This window comes from Camelus ferus, chromosome 19 (assembly GCF_009834535.1).
Source record: "Camelus ferus isolate YT-003-E chromosome 19, BCGSAC_Cfer_1.0, whole genome shotgun sequence".
Lineage (NCBI taxonomy): Eukaryota > Metazoa > Chordata > Mammalia > Artiodactyla > Camelidae > Camelus > Camelus ferus.
The window spans coordinates 31,345,945-31,368,129 of record NC_045714.1 but is presented as its reverse complement, the minus strand read 5'-3'; the positions used below and the strand labels follow the sequence as shown (position 1 = coordinate 31,368,129).

Below are 22,185 nucleotides of genomic sequence, written 5' to 3'. Positions count from 1 at the left end.
CCGGGTGCCCCGCAAAGGCTCCTGGAGCCGGGGTGGGGGCGGGGGCGGGGCCTGGGGGGCGCCTCTCCTGAGCCCCCACGTCCTCCCCCCAGGCCTCGGCGGCTCCCTCCAGCAAGGCCACAAGCAGCAAGAGGCGTGCAGGCTTCGGCGCACGCGCTTTCCGTCGTCTTGGCTCTGAGTTTGTCTGTCCCTCCCTCGAGGGGCCTCTGGTCCCTCTCGCTCAGCTCCCGGCGGAAGGCCCGCCCGCGCGGCCCGAGAGGAGAGGAAGGTCGCCGGGCTGGTGCCCAGGGCTGGCTGGGGGCGCGGGGGGGGGGGGCGCCCTAACTCGCTCGCCGCTCTTCCGCGTCCGCCCAGCAGTCACGGTAAAACGTGCTTTCCTGAGATGATTTTAAAACAGAGAGAAAGGGAGCGAGCACGGCAGCCAGTGGCCCTGAGGGGACAGTGCGAGCGCCGGGTGTGGGGGAGGGCAGGCCCTGGCGGTGGTGCTCCTGAAGCAGGAGGGGCCTGGAGCTCTCACCGACCCGCTGCCTTCGATTTCTCTGGAGCGGGTTTCCCTTCCGGAGAGGACATGGGCCACTTGCTGGCCGGCCTAGCGCCAGAGCTGCCCTGACTGGTTTCTGGCCACCACATGCCTTGGGTGGCCGGGCCGTGGCCCTCCTGGTTCTACGCGGCGATGCGGAAGGTGATGGCGGGCTTGGTGTCCTGGATGTGGGCGTGGGCGAGGCTGGAGGCCTGCCCGAGGCAGGTGGGGTCGCGCCCGCACGGAGGCCAGCGGGGCCGGGGCGAGCCCTGGATGGCTGGGTGCACCGGGTGCTCCATGGCCTTGCCGGAGGTCACAGAGGGGGCTCCCGGGTGAGGGGAGCACCATCTGGACTTTTGCCGATTTTAATGGCACAGTGGGCCCCCTTGCAGGCCAAGCAGACACACTAGACACGCTTTAAAGGCTGAGACCTCACTGAAGGACCCCGGCCACAGGCGTTGATCCCGGCCACATGGGACTAATGGGCAGTGCCCGGCTGCGGCTCCTGTTTCTTCAGCAGGTTGTATAGTCGGGGACGGTGCCCGAGTCATCGTCAGACTGGACGGCATCTTCTTGTGGCAGAAGATGGTGTGTCACTATGACATTGGTGCCCTTAATGACCCCCACGTCAAACCACTGGTTCTTTTTCACGGGGGCTTTGTTGGGCGGGGGCGGTAGGTCTGGCTTTACACACAGCGGACTCGATGCTGTTGGCTACTTCAGTCAGGGGAGCCGCGGCCAGCAGCTTCGCAGGGCTGGCGACCACGACCGGCTAGGGGGCTACAAATGCGTTGGACGGAGCCAGGCTCTCAGTGGCCGCGGAGGGCAGCAGGGTCACGGTGCTGGGGATGGCCCCAGCTAGCTCGTTGGGGCAGCTGCTCTCAATGGTCGGAGGGTTGAGGATGTTGGCAGGGGCCAGGGCCCCAGCGGGGAGGTGGTGCTGCTGAGCGGCCAGCTCCTAATGCGTCAGCACGATGGGGATGGTGGTGGCTTGGCCCTCCTGGTCCTGGGCAGACAGGTGGCTCAGCTCCGCCTGCGTCACCGCAGCTGCTGCCTCCCCAGTGCCCGTGACGCCTGCTGCGCGGTCTGGATAATTAAGTCATTTATTGTGTGCTTGATTTATTCATTTCTGATGATGTTAAAGTCTTTGACTCTGTGCTTTTCCAATTGTTCTTCACCTTTCCAACACTTCCGTTTCATGTTTCACAAACGATGTCCCTAAGTAAAAAATTAGGAGTATTTTATCTTCTTGATAATTTTATTAGCATATATCGCATTTTATTAGCTTATATCATTCCCAATTAATATTTTTTGCCATTATTTCTGTTTTGTCTGATATTTAATTTGCTTGATGTATTTTTGTTCATCGCTTTGTTTTCAAACTTCCTTTCTTAAGTTAGGTATGTTTCTTAAAACGACTTACGGTAGCTGTTCCCTGGTTTTGTTAATTTTAAATCTAATTCAGAAGTTCTCTGTTTTTAACAGCAGAAATTAGCCATTCACATTCATTGTAATTTTTTAAATGTTAAAACAGCCATATCATTTTCTGTTCAGTAGTTTTTTAATCTTTATTGATACATTTTCCCCCTGACTTATTTTATTGAAGAATAGTTGATTACAATATTATATGTTACAGGTGTACACAGCGATTCACCATTTTTAAAGGTTATATTCCATTTATAGTTATTATAAAATATGGGCATATTCCCTGTGTGGTACAATGTATTCTTGTAGCTTATTTTATACATAATAGTTTATACCTCTTAACTCCCCACCCCTATATTACCCCTTCTTCTGACTTCCAACAGGACTACAACATTTGTTTTTTTGCTTCTTTCTTAAACCACTAGTTATTTTTTTGAAATAATACATTGGAAACAACTCAGAAATCTGTCAAGTTCTTTGACACTTTTGCAGTAAGAAGTGGATTCTAAACCTCTTCTCTTGAATTTGACCTTGCCCGTAATGATGGAGTGATACAGCCATTATAACTTCTGCCTGCCTCTCTCTCTCACTCTCAATTTCTCTCTCTCTCTCTCAGGATGCTCACCATTGGAGCCCAGACATCATGCCAGGAGGAGGCTCAGGCCGCATGGTGAGGCCATGTGCCAGCAACAGCAGGTGTTCTGGGTAACAGCTCCAGCTGAGATCTGAGTCTCCAGCTCCAGACTCAGCACCAGCTGACATGTGCAGGTGAGAGCCTTCAGCCTAGTTGTGCTCAGTCATTCCCCAAACCATGAAAGAGAAAAAAGGAATGATTATGGTTGTTTTATGTCACAGATGCTAAAGTAGCAATAGATAATTGAAGCAACATCTTGTTTTTATTTTTCTATTTGTTAGTTTTACATTCATACCGATGACTGTAAGATCAAGCATTCATCAATATTTATAACCTATAACCTGAACAAAGTCTTTAGCAAATTTATCCTCAACCCCTTCCTCCCTTTTGTTTTTTGGCAATAAATCTTAGATTGTTATATCTTACATTATGTTCTTGCTATTTAAGATATTTTATCATTAAGTGTTCTTTGCATATTACCAGCAGTTACTAAGATTCAATTGTAAATTTCCTGGTTTTGTTGTATGTCTTTCTCACTACTGTTCCAGGTGTCCCATGTCTTTCTCTTTCTTGGATTTATTTTTTCATTTCACTGGAATATTTCCTTGAATAATTTTTCAGAGAGGATATATGAATATTGACTATTTTGATCCCTTACCCAGATAAAGCCTTAATTTTGTCATCACACATGAACAAAGATTTGACTGGGCGTAGAATTCTCAGTTCTAAATAATTTTGCTTCAGAAATCTAAACACAATGCTCCATTGTCTGCTAGCCCTCTCTGTTGATGAGAAATCAGTTGCCAGCTCAATAACTATTCTTTTGTTTCTAGGATACTTTTTTGCTTTTGTGATTTTCAGTTTATCTTTTAATATATTTTACCAGTCTGTACCTCTACCTGTGACTTAAAATTATTTCTGATTATTCTTTGATGACCCATTTCAGCCTGATGACTCAAGCCCTTTAGTTTAGGAATTTTTTTCTCTTATTATTTCTTTGATTATTTCTTCTGTTCCCCATTCTCTTTCCTGAATTCCTACCAGATGAATGTTGGCATTCTGGAACTCTTCCATATTTCTTAAATTGTATTTTTACATTTTCAATCTCATCTCTTTCTTTCCTTCTTTTCCCCTCCCTCCATCCTCCCCTTCCTTCTTCCCTTCCTTCTTTTCTTTGTTCCTTCCTTTTTTAAAATTTTATTTAAGTTTATTAAATTGGTTTTTTAAACATTTTTTAATTGAGTAATAGTCATTTTACAATGTTGTGTCAAATTCTAGTGTAGAGCACAATTTTCACTTATACATGAACATACATATATTCATTGTCACATTTTTTTCGCTGTGAGCTACCACAAGATCTTGTATATATTTCCCTGTGCTATACAGTATAATCTTGTTTATATTCTACGTTTTAAAATCCCAGTCTGTCCCTTCCCACCCCCTGCTCCCTTGGCAACCACAAGTTTGTATTCTACATCTATGAGTCTGTTTCTGTTTTGTATTTATGTCTTTTCTTTAGATTCCATATATGAGTGATCTCACACGGCATTCCTCCCTCTCCTTCTGGCCTTCTTCACTTAGAATGACATTCTCCAGGAACATCCATGTTTCTGCAAATGGCGTTATGTTGTCAGTTTTTGTGGCTGAACGGTATTCCATTGTATAAATATACCACTTCTTCTTCATCCAGTCATCTGTTGATGGACATTTAGGCTGCTTCCATGTCTTGGCTATTGTAAATAGTGCTGCTATGAACATTGGGGTGCAGGTGTCATTTTGAAGTAGGGTTCCTTTTGGATATATGCCCAGGAGTGGGATTCCTGGGTCATATGGTAAGTCTATTTGTAGTCTTTTGAGGAATCTCCATACTGTTTTCCACAGTGGCTTTCCTTGCTTCCCTCTCCCACTCTTAATGATTTAGATGTCTTCTTTTACAATTTTATGTTTATTCTATTCGTAATTCATGGTAGTTATCACCTTTCCAGTTATGAGTTTCTCATTTTTGTAGCATCTTGCTGCTTTTCTATTTAGAGTAGACCTGTCAATATTTCTTTTAGCATGGGTTTAGTGTTGCTAAACTCTCTTAGTTTTTGCTTGTCTGTGAAGTTCTTTATCTATTCTAAAGGATAGCCTTGCTGGATACAGTATCCTAGTCTGCATCTTTTTTTCATTCAAGGACTTCGAATATATCTTGCCACTCCCTTCTGGCCTGTAGTGTTTGTGTAGAGAAATCAGCTGAAAGCCTTATGGGGGTTCCCTTGTAACTCACTCTTTGTTTTTCTCTTGCTGCCTTTAGGATCATTTCTTTATCCTTGACTCTGGCCATCTTCATTATGATATGTCTTGGTGTGGGTCTGTTTGGGTTCTTCCTGTTTGGGACCCTCTGAGCCTCCTGTACTTGGATATATATTTCCTTCTTTAGGTTTGGGAAGTTTTCAGTCATGAGTTCTTCAAATACCTTTTCAATCACCTTTGTTCTTTCTTTCTCCTCTGGAACCCCTATTATGCATAAATTGGTACACTTTATATTATCCCATAGGTCCCTTATATTGTTTTCATTGTTTTTTTTACTTGTTTTTCTCTCAGCTGTTCTGATAGGGTGCTTTCTGATGTCCTGTCTTCTAGGTCACTTATTCGTTCCTCTGCATTATCTAGCCTGCTTTGTGCAGCCTTTAGGTCAGCACTCATCTCAGCAAATGAGTTTACTAATTCTACTTGGCTCTTCTTTATAGCTTCTATTTCATTTTTGACATATTTTATATCTCTAAACACTATTTCTTATAGTTCCTTCAGTACTTTGATCACTCCTTTTTTGAAATCTTGATCTAGTAGGCCATCAATGTCTATTTCCTTGATCGTGCTTTCAGGGGATTTCTCTTAATCTTTTAATTGGGAGTGGTTTCTCTGCTTTTTCATACTGCTCATATCTTCTGGCACTGTGGCCGGTGGGTAGGTGGGTCACTCCCCCTCCTGATTCTGCAGTCAGATGCTGCGCTCCAGTGAGGCAGGTGGGCGGATCGTGCCCCCTCCCAGCACCATGGTCAGGTGCTGCGTTCCTGCCAGGAAGGCGGGTGGCTGCCCACCCTCTCCCTGTGCCGGTCACTTTGCTGCTCCGTGCAGCTGCCCGCTCCGCCTGGGGTCGGCACTCTGTAGGCGGGCTTGGGGAAGACCGTGAAACAGCCCCGCCCCTACTCTGTGCCAAATCTCAGCTCTTTGTTTGTCTTGGCGGCACAAGTTCTCTGAGGTGCCAGGGCAGAAAGATCCTATCTGCCTTGGGCTGTAAACAAGTCTCAGTCCTACCTAGGAGGTTGCAGAGCCCCCTGGTGTGAATTCAGGTCTCAGCTAGCCCCTGCCCAGGCGCTGTGCACAGGAGGAGATGGTGGCTGTGGCTGCACCCTGCCTCTCTTCTCGCGAGAAGCACCAGTAATGGTGCCTCGGGTCTGAGGAGACAAAGGCTACGGTGCCCCTCCCCCCAGGGCACACCAGCCTTGTTGCTTTGCTTTTTTTGCAATTTATGGGGGACTGAGGTGGTTCTGCTCGGTATCCCCTCCCAGCCATGGCGTGCAGTGCCCTGCAATCCCCCGGGGCTGCCTCAGTGCAGCCGCCCTAGTCCTCTTGCCTGGCCTGGGCGGCCTGTCCCGGCCCCCAGCTGCTGGCTCATGTCTCAGGCTGGGTGTCACTGGGACCTTTTTGTGCCCATTTAACTTAGTTCTGTTGGTCAAGGGGTGCTCGGGGCAGATCTGAGCCTCGGAGGCTCCTCCTCCATCCTGCTGGCCTCTCCGTTGGAGGAGGGAGACCCAGCGAACGAGTGCTAGTCCTCCTTTGCCGCTCCCTCCCCAGGGGACTGGTCCCAATCTGTTTTGTTTTTTCTTCTTTCTGTTTTCCTTTTCTCCTACCAGATTTTTGGCGTCTTTGTCTTTCAAAGAGGGCAGTGTTCTGTTGGAGTTTGGCAGGTGCTCTGTTTGGCTGAGTGGGTCCATAAATGTGAGTTTTGGTGTATTTGTGGGAGAGGGTGGGCTACAAGTGTCCTTATACTACACCATCTTGCTTTTTATCTCTTTGTTCCTTCCTTTTCTCTCTCTGTGTCTTTCTCTCTCCCTCTCCCTCTTTCTTTCTGTACTATGTTGAGAAAGTTATCATCTAGCACACTATTTTGGTTGATTTTTAACCATCTCCATTCTATTATTCAGTCCTTCTGTTGAATATAGTATTTTGGAAATCATTTTTTTGAATGTTGAAGAGCTCTTATTTGTTCTCTGAATGCTTCTTTTTTCTGAGTAGCTTGCTCTTATGTTATGAGTCCACTGTCTTCTCATAACTAGAACTTAAAAAAATTCTCATCTATTTCTTGTATTATTGATTTCTGCTTACATCTTTGTACTTCAGCATCTTCAAATATCTGGTGATAGTAGTCTGTTCATAAAGAGAGAGCAAGATTGGTTACTAAAGGTGTCAGGCACAGGTACCACCTGGAGATCTCTTTCCACAGTAGGCACATTTCTTTTTAACTTGCGTGAACAAAAAGCAGTGAGGAGAGACTCTGGATAGATCTGGGGTCTGATTTCCTTTTGATAGTTTAGCAAAGAGCTGGCTCAGAAGGTCTTGAAACACCCTCTCCCAATTTCTTCTAACAAGGCCTCTCCTCTGGCCAGAAGATTCCAAAGTAATATATTGTCATAGCTGGTCTTTTTCCCTGGCCCTATAAAAACATCGACTGTTATGGATTAGAGTCTCCTGCTGTTGGGATGTTGGCCGTGTTCACATGCTTTATCCCTGCCTGGCCTAAGCTGTGGATTAATGAGAGGCTCAGAGATTGTGTGCTCTCTACAACTTCTCTGCTTATAGTTGTTTTTTTCCCTTGATAAACTCTATTTGGTGTCTGCACTACATGGACTGTGTTGTGGATCTGTGACCCATCTGGATGGCATGCAGGCTTGGGGAACCCTAAGATACCCAAAGCTGAGATGCCTTTGCTCTAGGCATGGTTGATGTTTTTAGTTTCTGTACATTGCTACCCTTTGTGCTTTTCCCTTTGTGCCTATTGTGGAGTTATGGATGTCTTTCTTTGGACCTAATTTCTGTGCTGGAGCCTTCTGCCCACCCTTTATTTGGAAGACATTTATTGTGACTGACCTGGAGGCAAAAGCAACAGCTAGCAGCTCTGTGCACGGGAATCAGGACATACATACACGTGGTATTTTTGATATCAGCTATTGAGAGAGAGAGAGAGAGAGTGAGAGAGAGAGAGAGAGAGAGGCAGCAATGAACCTTCCTGTCTACTCAGCGATGAAGAGCGTGAGCTGGTGTTGTCAATCTGCTGTTCCCTCACTGTGCTTCAGTTCCCACATGCCACTCAGGTTGAGCATCTCATTAGGCTGAGTGTGAGCCTAACGGTAGAAGGGATCTATTATTTTCTGTATGATGTACACTCTTAATGCATGTCAAAAACTGTCTGGTGCTCAAGTGAAAAGTTATGATCTGTCCCAGTGCTGGAGGAACATCTACCAGCCTTAGCAGGAGGGAGTCTATCTGTAGTCTCCATGGAGACTGAAGATCTTTCCAAGCAATAATGACCTTAAAAGCAAACTTCTTGAGGGTTTGACCAACCCATATAGGTTGGACTTTATTTAAACTCTTGTGGGATTGAGCCATAACCTGTTCCCATTCTCTGCCTTATTAGCTCAGAGCTTGGTGATTCTTTGAGACTTTTTAGGAAAGAAGTTATGTAACCTATATAAATTTCTTTGGGAGTTCTATTTTAGGTTGGCATATTTCTCTGTTCTGTCTTCTACATTAACCTAATTCCATCTACTTACATTAAAAAAATTATTTTTGAAATTGTCCATTAATCCATTCTCATTGTAAACATTTCAAACCAGAGAAAAATTTGTAAGAAAGGTCACCTTTGATGTCTAATCTAGAGTAGACCTGAATCCCTGTCTTTCCCATCACTCTGTTAAATGTGTATTCAATTCTATTTTTAGAATCTGATCTTTCCTACCCAAATATGTATGTATGCATAATTTTTAAAATGTGTTTCAGCTGTCTGGTGGTTTGTTTGCTCTGCTTACAAACCACCCTAAACTCAGTGGCTTAAAACAACATACATTTTATTGTATCTCATGGTTCCATGGATTGCGGTTAAGTTAGTCAGTTCTTCTACTGGCCTTGCTTGGTCTCTATAGATAAAAAATGTCTGTAACAATAGTCCCCATTCTATATGCTGTTCCAGCATCTTGCCACACTCTGATCAAATGGTGGAGTCGATGTCCCTCCTCTTAAGGTAGGTAGGCCATTGTGAGTTGATCAATCTATAGAATAGAGTGTAACAGAAGGGATGCTGTGTGACTTCAAGGCTAGTTCGTGAAAGGTGAGCCAGCTTCCCATGGCGCTCTCTTGGGACACTTGCACTTGGAACCCAGCCACCCTACCCTGAGGAAGCACAGGCCATGTGGAGCCTCAGTCCTGGGTGAGATTCCAGCTGACAGCAGCACAAACTTGCCGGCCATATAATTTAGCCAGCTCGGATGTGAGTCCTTCAGCTCTCAGTCACGTTTACTCTGGCTGCTGCCACATGCAGCACCATGTGGAGATGCCAGGCTCTGCCCAAATCAAAGATGTGTGAATAAAATGAATGTTATTGTTTTGAGCCATTAATTTTTGGAGGGGTTTGTTATGCAGGATTGGAATGCTTGGAATAGGCTCTCTTGTGCAGCTGTGGTTAGACAGTGGCATGGAGTCGGGTATAAGATGCCTTGGTACTCCTCAGTGTGGCCTCTCATTGCAGAATGGGAGTCTGCGCTCCATACGTGGCAGCTTAGGGCTCAAAAGGGGGAAAGTGGAAACTTCTAAGCCTTTTTATTGCCTGAGCTTGGAAGCCCCAGAATGTCACTCCCTCCACCTTTGGTCAGAGCAGCCACAGCCTGAGCCCAGATTTTAGGGGAGGAGACGTAAGTCCCACCTCCTGATGGCAGGAAGGAGGACCAGCGTGTGGACACAGGAGGGAAGGGACTTGATGCTGGCCATCTTTGGAAACCAGCTGCCACACCGCTGCTCATTAGAATCTTAGGTCCACACGGGCCCTAGCCTTGCCTCCTCTGTTCACCGCTGGATCTCTGACACCTGTTGCTGAATCTGGCATGTACTACCTGTGAAAAGATTTACTGCAGAAGTGAATGTGTATATAGTGCAAAGGGAAAGTGGGCAACTTTTGGATGAGACCATTTCCTTTGACCAGAACACTTCTTCCTCTTCCCCTCGTTGACCAACTCCCACTCCTCAAAACTCAGTTTAAGAGCTGTTTCCTTCGTGGCCCCAGACAGGGTTAATTACTCTCTCCCTTTGGCCCCCTTGGTCTACTGCTCATGTCTCATTGTTGTGTTAGGCATTTTTTGGTTTCCTTTTGGGAGGATCTCAAAGCGCAAAAATCACATCCTCGTCCTATCTTTGAATGACTTCCAGGGTCTGGCAGGCGGTATGCTCAGAAACAGGGCCGTGGCTTAGAACAGATGAACCCTCAAAAATGGAATCAATTGCTTCTCATTCTGGGCTCCATCACTCAACAGAGAAATAAAAAATTTGAAGTATATTTTAAGGAGAGGTTATGACTAAAGGCCTTGGGGTGGGGTTGGGGCAGGCAAAGACAGAGATCCTTTGGTGAAGGAAAGGGAAGAATATTTTCTTTTCCAAAGAAAAACATAGAGATCACTGAAATGTTAAAAATTATTATATGGGCTGGCAACAATAAGAATCTAACCTTCTAGACTTTATCTGGGGATAGTAATAGTTCTTATAAAAATTTAACGTTGATGTGAAGAGTAAATGAAATGAAAGATGTGTATAGTGCCTGGACCAGTACCTGGAACACAGTAAGCGTTCAATAAGTGGTAACGATGATAAGAAAATCTCCAGCAATCTTTGCCATTTATTGACTGGCCACTTTGTGCCAGGCACTGAGCTCAAGGGTCACAGAGTGCCAAGCAAGGGATGCTTCTCTCCTAAAGTGATTCAACGTGACACGGGAAAGGAAGGGTAGCCCTTCTAGAAACATTAACAAGATCGTGGCACTTCAAGGGGCCCTGTCGTGTCATTTCTCAGTGGCTAGAATCTTCTCCAGTGCAGGAGCCTGAGATGTGCAGTTTCTGCACTTTGGTGAACAGGTGGAAAAGCCTGGTACATGGTCTGTTCACTCAGGAGAACAGAAAAAAAAATCCATGTCTGAAGAGGAATCTCAGTGCCTGGGATCTCTAGCTCTTAGGAACTTGAAGCTTGTTTGATGTAACATTTCCTCTCCATCCAGTTATAGAGCAAAAACTAGAGCTGCCGTATTAAAATTAGCCTTCCCATGAGTTATTCTGAATAGAGACATGACGCAGTGCTCGCCCAGTTGATGGAGGATCCGGCAGATGTGTCGCGAGGCAGCCTCTCCTGCGTACCTCTCAGCGACATCCTCACAGTTTCTCAGAGAATCCATCATCAGCTTAAACTGCTTTGTTTGATACCTTAGATGGCCTGTTCAAGGGCAGACGGCCCAGACAGACCTCTTCGCTGGCTGCCAGCTAATTAATTTATTTCCAAAATGCAAAATAAGGCCCGCTGATCTCATTGTGTTTTCTTTTTCTATCTCACCACTGTTTTTTTTCTTTTTTCAGTTTTGTTTTTTACCTTTGTTCACTGGCAGCAGCCTAATGGCCAGGTCCTTTATATACACGTGAATTACTTGGCATGCAGATAATTAACTACGTGTCCCTGAGTCATTCTTTGACATATGACATAGTGGTGATCGATGTCATCTTATATGCAGTCTATTACAATATTAGCAAATGTTGCGTTTTGAGTTTTTTTTTTTCAGTATAAATGCTACTTTTGGAGCCTGAGTTATAATGAAGAAATGGAGGCAGATACCTTGTTGAAATAGGATGGTTCATTAGACGAGTTGCCTGTGGACACAAATTGATCTGGATGCCAAAGATATTAAAAATACCTGGAGATGTGTTGGTTGAAGATACAATTAAGTATTTCAACCAGAATTGTCCAGTTAATGTCAATATATAAGTGAAAGAAGGCCAATTATTTTCTGAGGCCTCTAGGGCAGTGGTTCTCAACTAGGAGACAGTCTTGTCCTCCAGAGTCCCCTTGGCACTGTCTAGAGACATTTTTGGTTGCCCCCTGGGGCAGGGTTGGGGAGGGGAGTACAGTGCTACTGGCATCTGGTGGGTAGAGGCCAGGGATGCTTCTGAATATCCTACAGGGCACAGCTCCTCACAACCAGGAATTATCTGGCCCCAAATGTCAGTAGGGCCAAGGTCGAAAACTCTTGTTCTAGGGTACAGGTCTCATTGACAGTCACCCTGGATAGCACTCACTGGTTTAAGAGTTTCTTTTATCTCCCTCCCGTATCTCTCCTTTTTCTGTATTGTGGTCTAAGCCAGTGTCAAACACAAGGCCTGGCATATATTGGACACTCAGACATTTCCCCTTGACTTCCGTGACTTTGGTGAGCATTTGTTGAATGAGTGGAGGGGCTAAACTCACCAGCTAATTACAGTGTTGGTGCTTCCTAAACATTGTGAGCTTTCTGTTTTCCTACTTAGGTAGCTTTCCTCCTTGTTCACTGGAATTCAGACTTGCAATTACCCAAGTAATTAGTTCTGCAGAGATTTGCAGACATAGTAATGAAGCTATAGGTATCAGGGAGGTAACTAATATTTCTCTGCTTTGATACTGAGACTTCTAGGCCCTGAGGGTAAGAGTGAATTTATAGGGGATTACATGGTTTGCAGTAATATTTACACGTAAAATACATTTATTTAAAAACCTCATGAATTAACTAATCTCTATAATGTTCCTGTAGCAGATCTTTTATTAATCTTTATATCCACAAACATTTACTGAGTGCCTTTTGCATCTGCAAACCTGATTATTTCCCCAAACTTTGGTGAGATCAAGAGACTTTATATCATTAGCTGGTGAGTTGTTTCAAAAATACTGGCTTATGCGTGACCAGAGAGTTCCATCTCTTTTGTGGCCTTGGCCAGATTTTATAAAGTGTAGCCTCTTGTTTATTTATAATGGACTTCGAGATCCTTGGATGAGATGTATTACATATGTGTGAAGGATTAGAGAGCAGCTTTTAATAACAACATGAATAATACTGCTTTGTACTGCTAAACTGTAGATCTTTTCTTCTAAAGCCCATTATAGACGTGATTTGATTGTTGCTCTGTTGCAACAGTGTTTTTCCTTCTCTCCCTGTCCAGTCAGATTTTTTTTCTTTATTAAAGATGGCACGAATACTTTCTCATGTTATGACCTCTTTGATAAACAGCTCAGGATGTTACAAAAGCAAAGCAGGAGATGTCTCAAATAATTAACAACAGAAGGCTTGCTGATGCTCGGTGTTAATGTTGCCAGTGAGCCCAGCTATTTGTGGGTTGCTCAGTGCGTTTCTGTACAGATGTGTGTGAGGTTGAGTTTCAGCCATACGCCTGTAACAGCATCAGGAAACATTTTGTCATGCTACTTCCTTGGGTGATCTTTTATGACCAAAAGAAGAAAAAAAAGTCATATTTCTGTCTTGTGAAATTGAGCTCGAATTCTGGGTAGTTTAGCAGTAATCAGTATATGCCTGAGTCACAGCTGCAGGGGATGGTTCGTATTATATACCAATGGCAACTACTGCTGTAAATATGGAAATTAAATACTTGAGTTCAGGCTGATTCAAATCTGTGGGTAGGAAATGTCTGATCTTTCCCAAGATGAGTTTAAAAACGTGCGGAGGTTTCTCTAGGGCTATAGTTCCTCTTCACATTCATGTGCATTTCTTTGGGGATGGTCCCTTGCGGTCTCTTGGCAGCCACCTTCTTTAACATGGGGAGAGACTGGGATCTGTAAGAATGCCAAAACAAAACAAAACAAAAGCCCAGAATGTCCTCAGAAGATAACCAGAGTGTGGTTGATCTAGAAACCAAATCCGACAGCTCCAAGCCTCAGAAGATGAGTATCAGACAATACTTGGCTTCCCTCCCTGCAGGCATGAGACAGCCACATTCAGTCAGAATCAGTTCGTAATTTGGAAGCTTCTTACGTTACTGACATTCTCAGGTCCTACACCAAATTTCTCATCCACTCTGCTAATCACAAGTATTTATGTCAAATATCGTGGTTGCAGTCTTGATGCTTCTGTTATCGGTCCATCATTCTGGATGTACTTCCTGGAGCCTCTGTGGCCATGGAACAACATTCTAACACATGCAAGATGACCAGATGGAACTCACCTAGCAAGCTTTCTTCCAGTGGCCTAATTACAGCTCACTGAAAATTTTTTTAAGGGGTAAAATGGACATGATAACTCAGAAATGATTCACGGTTGCCCTGCTAGACAGCCTGAAGCTGTGACCTTCTAGACACCTAGCAGACTGTGCTGTGCCCTGAGAGGTCATGTGCAACCTTGGTGGGCCCTTTCTCTCACACCAGTGGCTGCTTCCCTCAAGTGCTTGTGCTCTCTGCCTTCGGGCTTGCTCATCCTGGCTTGGGCGGGGCAGGGCACAAAGCCTGAGGTTTCAGTACCCTCAGGATTGAGCGATGAGAATTGGTGGCTATGAACCCAGGTGTCCCCAGTGCCCGCACCCTGGGTCAGTTTGGAGCTGTGTCCTACATGGTGAGTGAGAGGGTGCCAGGGGGATTGAGCGCTCAAGGCCATAGCTGTCTGCTACACACCCTTTTTAAATTCCTTCTCTAACCTCTTCCTGTCCCTCCCTTGGGATTCCGGCTATTACTTCCCAGGTGAACAACCAGATTCTTGTATCAGGATGTGTTGTTGGGGTAACCCAAACTAAGGCAGCGCCCACTATAGGAGCCCACCAGGACCCCCTTCTGTCCTCACCCTACAGTTGGGGGCTGCTGAGAGCCTTGGCTCTGCTTCCTAAACAACCCTTGAGTTGCCTCCTTCTTTACTTCTAGAATTTAGTTCAAATCTGTAGTATCTCACTTAGTTGATTACAGTGGCATTCTGAGGGGCCTCTCCGTTTTAATCTCTCCCCCCCAGAACCAGCCTTCCATGGTGCTGCCAGAGATAACTTTCCAAGGGGCACACCTGATCTGTTACTTCCCAGCTTCAAACCATCCAGCGGCTCAGGCCACTCATGACCCAACTCTGGCTAAGCCATCCCACGCCCTTCCTGAGCCCCATACCGTTGGGCATGTTCCGTGGCTGCGGTGTGGGGTTTGCGCTGCACGTCTGTCCACCTGTGAACTTCAGCACAATTTAAGGACCCAAGAAGCCTAATTACCTTCTCTCTGGAACTGTCCTTTGATGACTGCACTCAGTGGTGGCTTCTTTTCCCGCCCCTCGGCCTTGTGCAAGTCTCCATGTGCGCCCTTCTCCGTTTACTGGGGTGAGATTGTGTCAGTCTTTACCCTCTACTGCAAGGTCCTTGAGGGAACTCATCACCTACGACTCCCAGCGCCTGGCTCAGCACCAGGTGTGAAACCAACACTTGATCCTGACCAGGACCAGCTGGCCATTCAGTTTGTCCTGCAGAAGTTTGTTCTGGGATACGTGGTGGGGCTGACGGTTGTGGGGAGGCTCTATTTTGCTAAGACATCAGAGCTGCTTAATGACGAGGGACAACCTGATGATGAGGGCTGCATGACCCAGAGGTTTGGTGGGAAAACGTGATTGAAATGATCACTAAGGACTTTATATCTAAAAAGTGTTGCTCTGTTGCTTCATTGTTAAACCTGCTTCTTTTCTCACATTTAATTTCTTTTCAGTGGATATACCTCTTAGCCCTTGCTGAACGTGATGCAGGAAATGGATGTAAATATTCAGGAAGCTTCAGTCCCCTGGGATTTATTTTGCCCCTGTCTGCACATTTGTTTTGTTAAGACTTAGAGTCAGCAAAGTCAAATGGAAGAAAAATTATAAAGTAAAATAAAACAGTGTTTGATTCTGTCTGATCTCAGCTTGAAAGGTGCTTGGGTTTCTGTTGGTTGGTTGTACCTCTGTGGGGGAGCGTTTTACGGGCCAGCCAGAATGCCCAGCTCTGTTCCTTCTGAGGGAGGACTTGTGGAAAACAGAGCCTGTTTTCCCGATGCTGTGTCTTGGGTATGTGCTTTGGTTCCCTTCCCCATGGAAATGTCTCCATTCTGGAAGCCAGATTCCCATCTACTGTCCTAGGGAAGGGGTGGGGCAGGCGAATTTCACCATAGTTTATGCATGGGGGTTGATTCCAATTCTTTGAAGGTGCCCTTCTTAACTTGGCATCAACCTCCCCCCTCAGAAAAAACTTCCTAGTCAGGGCAATAGGGTGGGATGGGGAAAGCATGGCCCTTCATGGCTGTCTCCTTGGAGGCTCCCTGGGTCTCTATAGAGTTGAGAAGGAGCAGAGTTGCTGAGCAGGATTGAGGTCAACCGTGGTCACCACAGCCACCTCCTAGCTGCACGGGAACACACAGCCTCGCTCGCGGTGGTGACTGGGACATGTCTCCCGGGCAGCATGGGAAGCTAGGTGTTCCCAGCCTTGTAAGGGGCTGGGAACTTCTTTTTAATTGAGTAGAGCCCCGAGGCCTGTGTGATGGGATATAGGCGTACCCTGCAATACAAATAAAGCCAGAGGTGTGGGTCTACCCCGAGGAATGGAGACAGGAGACACTGGCCAAGACCAGGCAGAGAGGAGGCAGGGCAGCCGCTGCCTGTGAGCAGGGCGCAGGGGTCCAGTTCCCACGCGCAGCACGTAGCCTTGTCTGCCTGCCTGGGTTCCCAGCAGCGCGGCCCTTGCCGACCAGGCTTGGGGTTTCGCTTTCTGGTATTGGTTTCCTCATTCTTTCCATGGGGAGCCTGTTGTGCCACGTGGCTCATGTTTCTTCTTACCCTGCCCAGGCCCATCTGAGCCCAAAAGTCCTGAGTTCCTGGCTGAGACCTTGCCCTCACTCAACTTCTACATTCTCTCTCTGCCATCAAATAGTCTCTCTTTTAAAAACTAAAAGCAAAAATTTAAAAAAAAAATGATTTCATCAATGATAGTAACACTCCTGGCTATTTGGTTCCAATTTTGAAAAGTACCGAAGAATCAAACACTTCCATTTTTAATACAAATAATAATAATTATTACTTTTTAACATTTTTATTGATTTATAATCATTTTATAATGTTGTGTCAAATTCCAGTGTAGAGCACAATTTTTCAGTTATACATGAACATACATATATTCATTGTCACATTTTTTTCTCTGTGAGCTACCATAAGATCTTGTGTATATTTCCCTATGCTATACAGTATAATCTTGTTTATCTATTCTACAATTTTGAAATCCCATCTATCCCTTCCTACCCTCTACCCTCTTGGCAACTACAAGTTTGTATTCTATGTCTTATGAGTCTGTTTCTGTTTTGTATTTACGCTTTGTTTGTTTTTGTTTTTTTTTTAGATTCCATGTATAAGTGATCTCATATGGTATTTTTCTTTCTCTTTCTGACTTACTTCACTTAGAATGACATTCTCCAGGGACACCCATGTTGCTGTAAATGGCGTTATGTTGTCAGTTTTTATGGCTGAGTAGTATTCCATTGTATAAATATACCACCTCTTCTTTATCCAGTCATCCGTTGATGGACATTTAGGCTGTCTCCATGTCTTGGCTATTGTAAATAGTGCTGCTATGAACATTGGGGTGCAGGTGTCATCCTGAAGTAGGGTTCCTTCTGGATATGTGCCCAGGAGCGGGATTCCTGGGTCATACGGTAAGTCTATTCCTAGTCTTTTTAGAAATCTCCTTACTGTTTTCCACAGTGGCTGCACCAAACTGCATTCCCACCAGCAGTGTAGGAGGGTTCCCTTTTCTCCACAGCCTCTCCAGTGTTTGTCATCTGTGGACTTTTGAATGATGGCCATTTGGACTGGTGTGAGGTGATACCTCATTGTAGTTTTGATTTGCATTTCTCTGATAATTAGTGATATTGAGCATTTTTTCATGTGCCTACTGATCATTTGTATGTCTTCCTTGGAGAATTGCTTGTTTAGGTCTTTTGCCCGTTTTTGGATTGGGTTGTTTGGTTGTTTCTTATTAAGTTGTATGAGCTGCTTATATATTCTGGAGATTAAGCCTTTGTCGGTTTCAGTTGCAAAAATTTTCTCCCATTCCGTAGATTGTATTTTTGTTTTACTTATGGTTTCCTTTGCTGTGCAGAAGCTTGTAAGTTTCATTAGGTCCCCTTTGTTTATTCTTGCTTTTGTTTCTATTGCTTGAGTAGACTGTTCTAGGAGAGCATTTTTGAGATGTATGTGAGATAATGTTTTGCCTATATTTTCTTCTAGGAGGTTTATTGTATCTTGTCTTACATAGAAAACCCTAAAAGATCCACACGAAAACTACTAGAGCTGATCGAAGAATTCAGCAAAGTAGCAGGTTACAAGGTTAACAACGTTCAAAAATCAGTTGCATTTCTTTACACTAACGATGAATCAACAGAAAAAGAAAGTAAAGAAACAATCCCCTTTAAAACAGCACCCAAAGTAATAAAATACCTAGGAATAAATCTAACCAAGGAGGTGAAAGAATTATATACAGAAAACTATAAACCACTGATGAAGGAAATTAAAGAAGACTTTAAAAAATGGAAAGATACCCCATGCTCTTGGATTGGAAGAATCAATATTGTTAAAATGGTCACACTGCCCAAGGCAATCTACAGATTTAATACAATCCCTGTCAAATTACCCAGGACATATTTCACAGAACTAGAACAAATCATAATAAAATTTATATGGAACCATCAAAGACCTAGAATTGCCAAAGCATTACTGAAGATAAAGAAAGAGGCTGGAGGAATAACTCTCCCAGACTTCAGACAATACTGTAGAGCTACAGTCATCAAGACAGCATGGTATTGGTACAAAAACAGACATATAGACCAGTACAAATAATTATAATAGTTTACCTTTTCAAAATGTTTTCCATGTGGCTCGGTCTTACGTGAAACACTTTGTTGCTGTAGTTTGGTTTAATCTTCATGACAGGTCTCTAAGGAAGGTATTAACGATGAACTCCATCTTATGGATGAGTTTCCTCTGTTCTTATGAAACAGAGTTCCTCTGTTTCAGAGGAACAGAGAAATTAATTAACTTCCCTAAGGTCACACAGTAAAAGTGGGAAAGCTGGGCTGGCATCATTCACTCCGTGCTTCATAAACATACACAGTGCGGACTTAGACTTTTGTGGAATCAGGGAGACAGATGTTCATGGTGGAAAAAGCAGTGCCACTGAGGGCACACTCTATTTGTCACAAGGGCCAATGGAGGCAGGTGACCATATTTTTATTGGCCTCTTACCTTCTTATCCACATTCGTCTCTCTCTCTCTGGGATATTCTCATGCCCATCCCCTCCCACCTCAGGTTTCCAGGCAAATTGTCTTCATGCCCCTCTGTCTGCCCAGCTAGTTGGCTTGCTTTCCCTCTATCACCTCCACTGGCTCCCCATTTCCTTCCCACAGAACAACAGCTCTCACAATGACACTGCTGCCTGTAACAAATCCTTGGTTGTCTGTTCCATGGGAAAGAATGTCCACGTTTATTTTATTTTTTTCAGAAAAGCCCAAATAAAAAAATTACAGTCTTCTAACCTTTCACTTCCCAGTATGGGAGCTACAAGATTCATGTGGCTACTGGGAATAGGGGGAGTTGAAATTGAGACCCCCTGGGGATGTAAACTACTCACCAAATCCCCAAGACTTAGTATGGGGTGAAAAAGAGAATATAAGCTATCTTGTTCATCATTTGTTAAATGTTGACTACTGGTTGAAATGATGGCTTAGGGAAAATGTGTTATTAAACCTAATGTGGCTGGTTTCTTTGTACTTCTTTCTAACGAGGTTACTAGAAAATTTAAAATAACCTACATGGCTTGGGTTATGTTTCAGTTGGACAGCGCTGCTCCAAACCCCATGCTCTGGTCCCTGTTCGGGGTGAAGATAGGAGAGAGGTGCAGCCCTGGCGGGAGAGGATCCCCCCGCTAGTGGGGTGGTTGACCTCTTCTTATGGGGGTCCCTGTAGCGAGCTTCTGCATTTTAACAGAAGGCAGATGCTTGAATCTGAGGTGGAAGTTCAGGTATCAGGGAGGGACCACAGAGGTCGTCAGCTGTGAGGCCCTGGATGGGGCGGGGGATGGGGAGCCGGACTTGCTCTGTTGTTCCCTGGCACTTGGCACAGCGCCAAGGGCAGGGTCCAGAGCAATCGGGTGCTGTCCTGTGATTAAACGTATTTGGGTCAGAGGTGTTTCTGCTTGATGTGTCTGGTGTCCCCTGAACCTCATCACATGGGCAGTCGCCTGCTCTGCTTGTTCCTGATGGATTCCTCTGTCCCTGTTGCCACGCCCGTCCTGTCACCAGGCCTGCCAGTCCTGCCTCTTTAATTGTTCAGCGAGCACCCCATCCCCGTCCCAGTCTTAACCCGACCTTCGCCGTCTCTTACTTCATCTCATGTAGTCCTCCCCACTCCAGGCTAGCACTGGGCTTCTCAAACTCTAGTAGGAATCAGAGTTCCCTGAGGACTCCTTAGTACACGGGCTGCTGGGCCCCACTCTCAGAGCTCCGACTTACCAGACCTGGGTGGGGCTGGGCCTAGAATGCGCATTTCTAACTACTTTCCAGGTGGTGTCGAGGCTGAGTCCAAGGCCACACTTTGAGGATCGCTGACCTAGCCGAACGATCTTCCTCAAAGACAAATCTGATCATGACACTCTTTTTCTAAGACCCACCAAAGTCCATAAAGTCCAAAGCCCGAAGGGCCCCGTCCAAGGGCTTTCATGCCCTATTCCCTGGGTACCACCCCAGCTCCATCCATGAGACCTCCGTTTCCCTTATGGCATCTGCCGCTCTCCTGATGGACCAGGCTCTGCCTCGCCTCTGGGGCCCTGTCTGCTGCACACTTCCTCCCTTACCTTGCAGGCTGCCTTTTCCAGGCTCCAGTGACTGCTGGCTTCATGCTGGGTTAAGCCAATGGGAGGTACTTAAAGGAGGCGGGAAGGTGGTGGGAGGAAGGTTTTTCTCTTCTCTCTATGCTTTGAGCAGCGTCTCCAGCAGTGGTTTTGTCTTCTCCATGGACTCAGCTTCTTGCCAGACAGGCCTGCCTTGTTCTCAGCTTCTGCCAGATCACCTGGTGATGGGGCACTGGAAACCCCATGTTTTCCTGAGACGCCTGCTGCCCTTGGGGGCGAAGTGGCTTCCTGCTGTCCCCAGTACCTGGGTGCCTCTCTGGTCCCATTGGACTTCTTAGCTCTCCTATTGTCAGTATCCTGCACAAAACTCTCTCTGTGGTAAATGCATGAAGGTTACGCCACTGATGTCCAATAGAACTTTCTGTCATTATGGAAACATTCTTCCATATCTGTCTTGTTTAATATGGCAGCCACTAGCCATTGTGGCCATTCGGCACTTGAAATACGGCTAGTGCAACTGAGGAACTTTTTAATTTAATTTAATGTAAATTAGATTTAAATACGATTAATGGCTACTGTGTTGGACAGGGCAGGGTTAGACCCTACTTAATATACAGCTGCTGAAATGTAGGAGTGGATTCTGAAATTGGCATAGAAAAGAATAAAGAAGTTTTCTGTACTCTGTGCTGTACAAAGTGATCTTGCTCTCTGCATATCAGCTTCATTACTTTTTTTTAAAACATTTTTTATTAAATTATAGTCATTTTATAATGTGTCAAATTTCAGTGTATTTTTTAAACCTTTTTTTTTTATTGAGTTATAGTTATTTTACAACATTGTGTCAAATTTCAGTGTAGTTAGCTTCATTACTTGGAAAACTTTTAAATCACTTTCCAAAATGTAGATCTTTGGGGGCTAAGATTACAAGAAAGAAGAAAGGTGAACAAGAATTATGGTTAAAGAAATTAAAGCAAGTTACAGAACAATGTCTAGTACCATCTGATTTCGTGAAAATAAAAATAAGTAGAAATATGAGTCCTCATGAAAATACTTGCAAAGATGCACACAACACTGTTAATGGCAAAAACAGGGGCAGGCAGGAGGTGGAGGAGAACTACTGTTTTTCATTTAACACACTGTGTGTCTTTCCTTACTGGTTAGTGATCTGTCATCTGCCTCTCTCTCTCTCTCTCTCTTTTTGCCGTGAGCACGTATCACTTTCACAATGAAAGCAGCAAAGCAAAACAAAACAGAACAAAGCTGAAAGAAATGGTATTCTATTTATGTAGAATGGATTGCGTGCATTCGTGCTTTGTCCTTTAGAACCAGGATTTTACCATTTTCTTGATGACTTCGGGTTGTCAGTATAAATTTCATGTTATGTGCTATGATGTAATATGAAGTTTTACGAGTACCTGGGATTTGTTTTAATCAGATATGGTAAGACATGCGGAAATGGAAATGACTGTCATAAAGGAAGACGTTTTTATACTTACAGCTCCATAGAAACAGGACACATGGCATGTCTTGCCACATGGGGAAGAAACAGAAAACTTGGGAAAGAAACTTTATTGTAGTTTCCACGGGAAGGAATGAATGAGGCAGGGTTAACAGGCATAAGGTTGGCTAGTTTGAATAATTTCAGCAGACTCTGGGGCATAAGGGCTGTCCC

General features: G+C 44.8%; 1 long non-coding RNA gene across 1 annotated transcript in view; it reads left to right on the top strand.

Moving 5' to 3' along the window:
- The first annotated feature begins 217 nt into the window (after nucleotides 1–217).
- LOC116657958 overlaps nucleotides 218–22,185 on the top strand; it is a 324,795-nt gene continuing 302,827 nt past the window's right edge. Inside the window, exons 1-2 of the long non-coding RNA XR_004313144.1 lie at nucleotides 218–362; nucleotides 2,562–2,713. This is a non-coding gene — a long non-coding RNA (uncharacterized LOC116657958). The remainder of the gene's footprint in view (nucleotides 363–2,561; nucleotides 2,714–22,185) is intronic.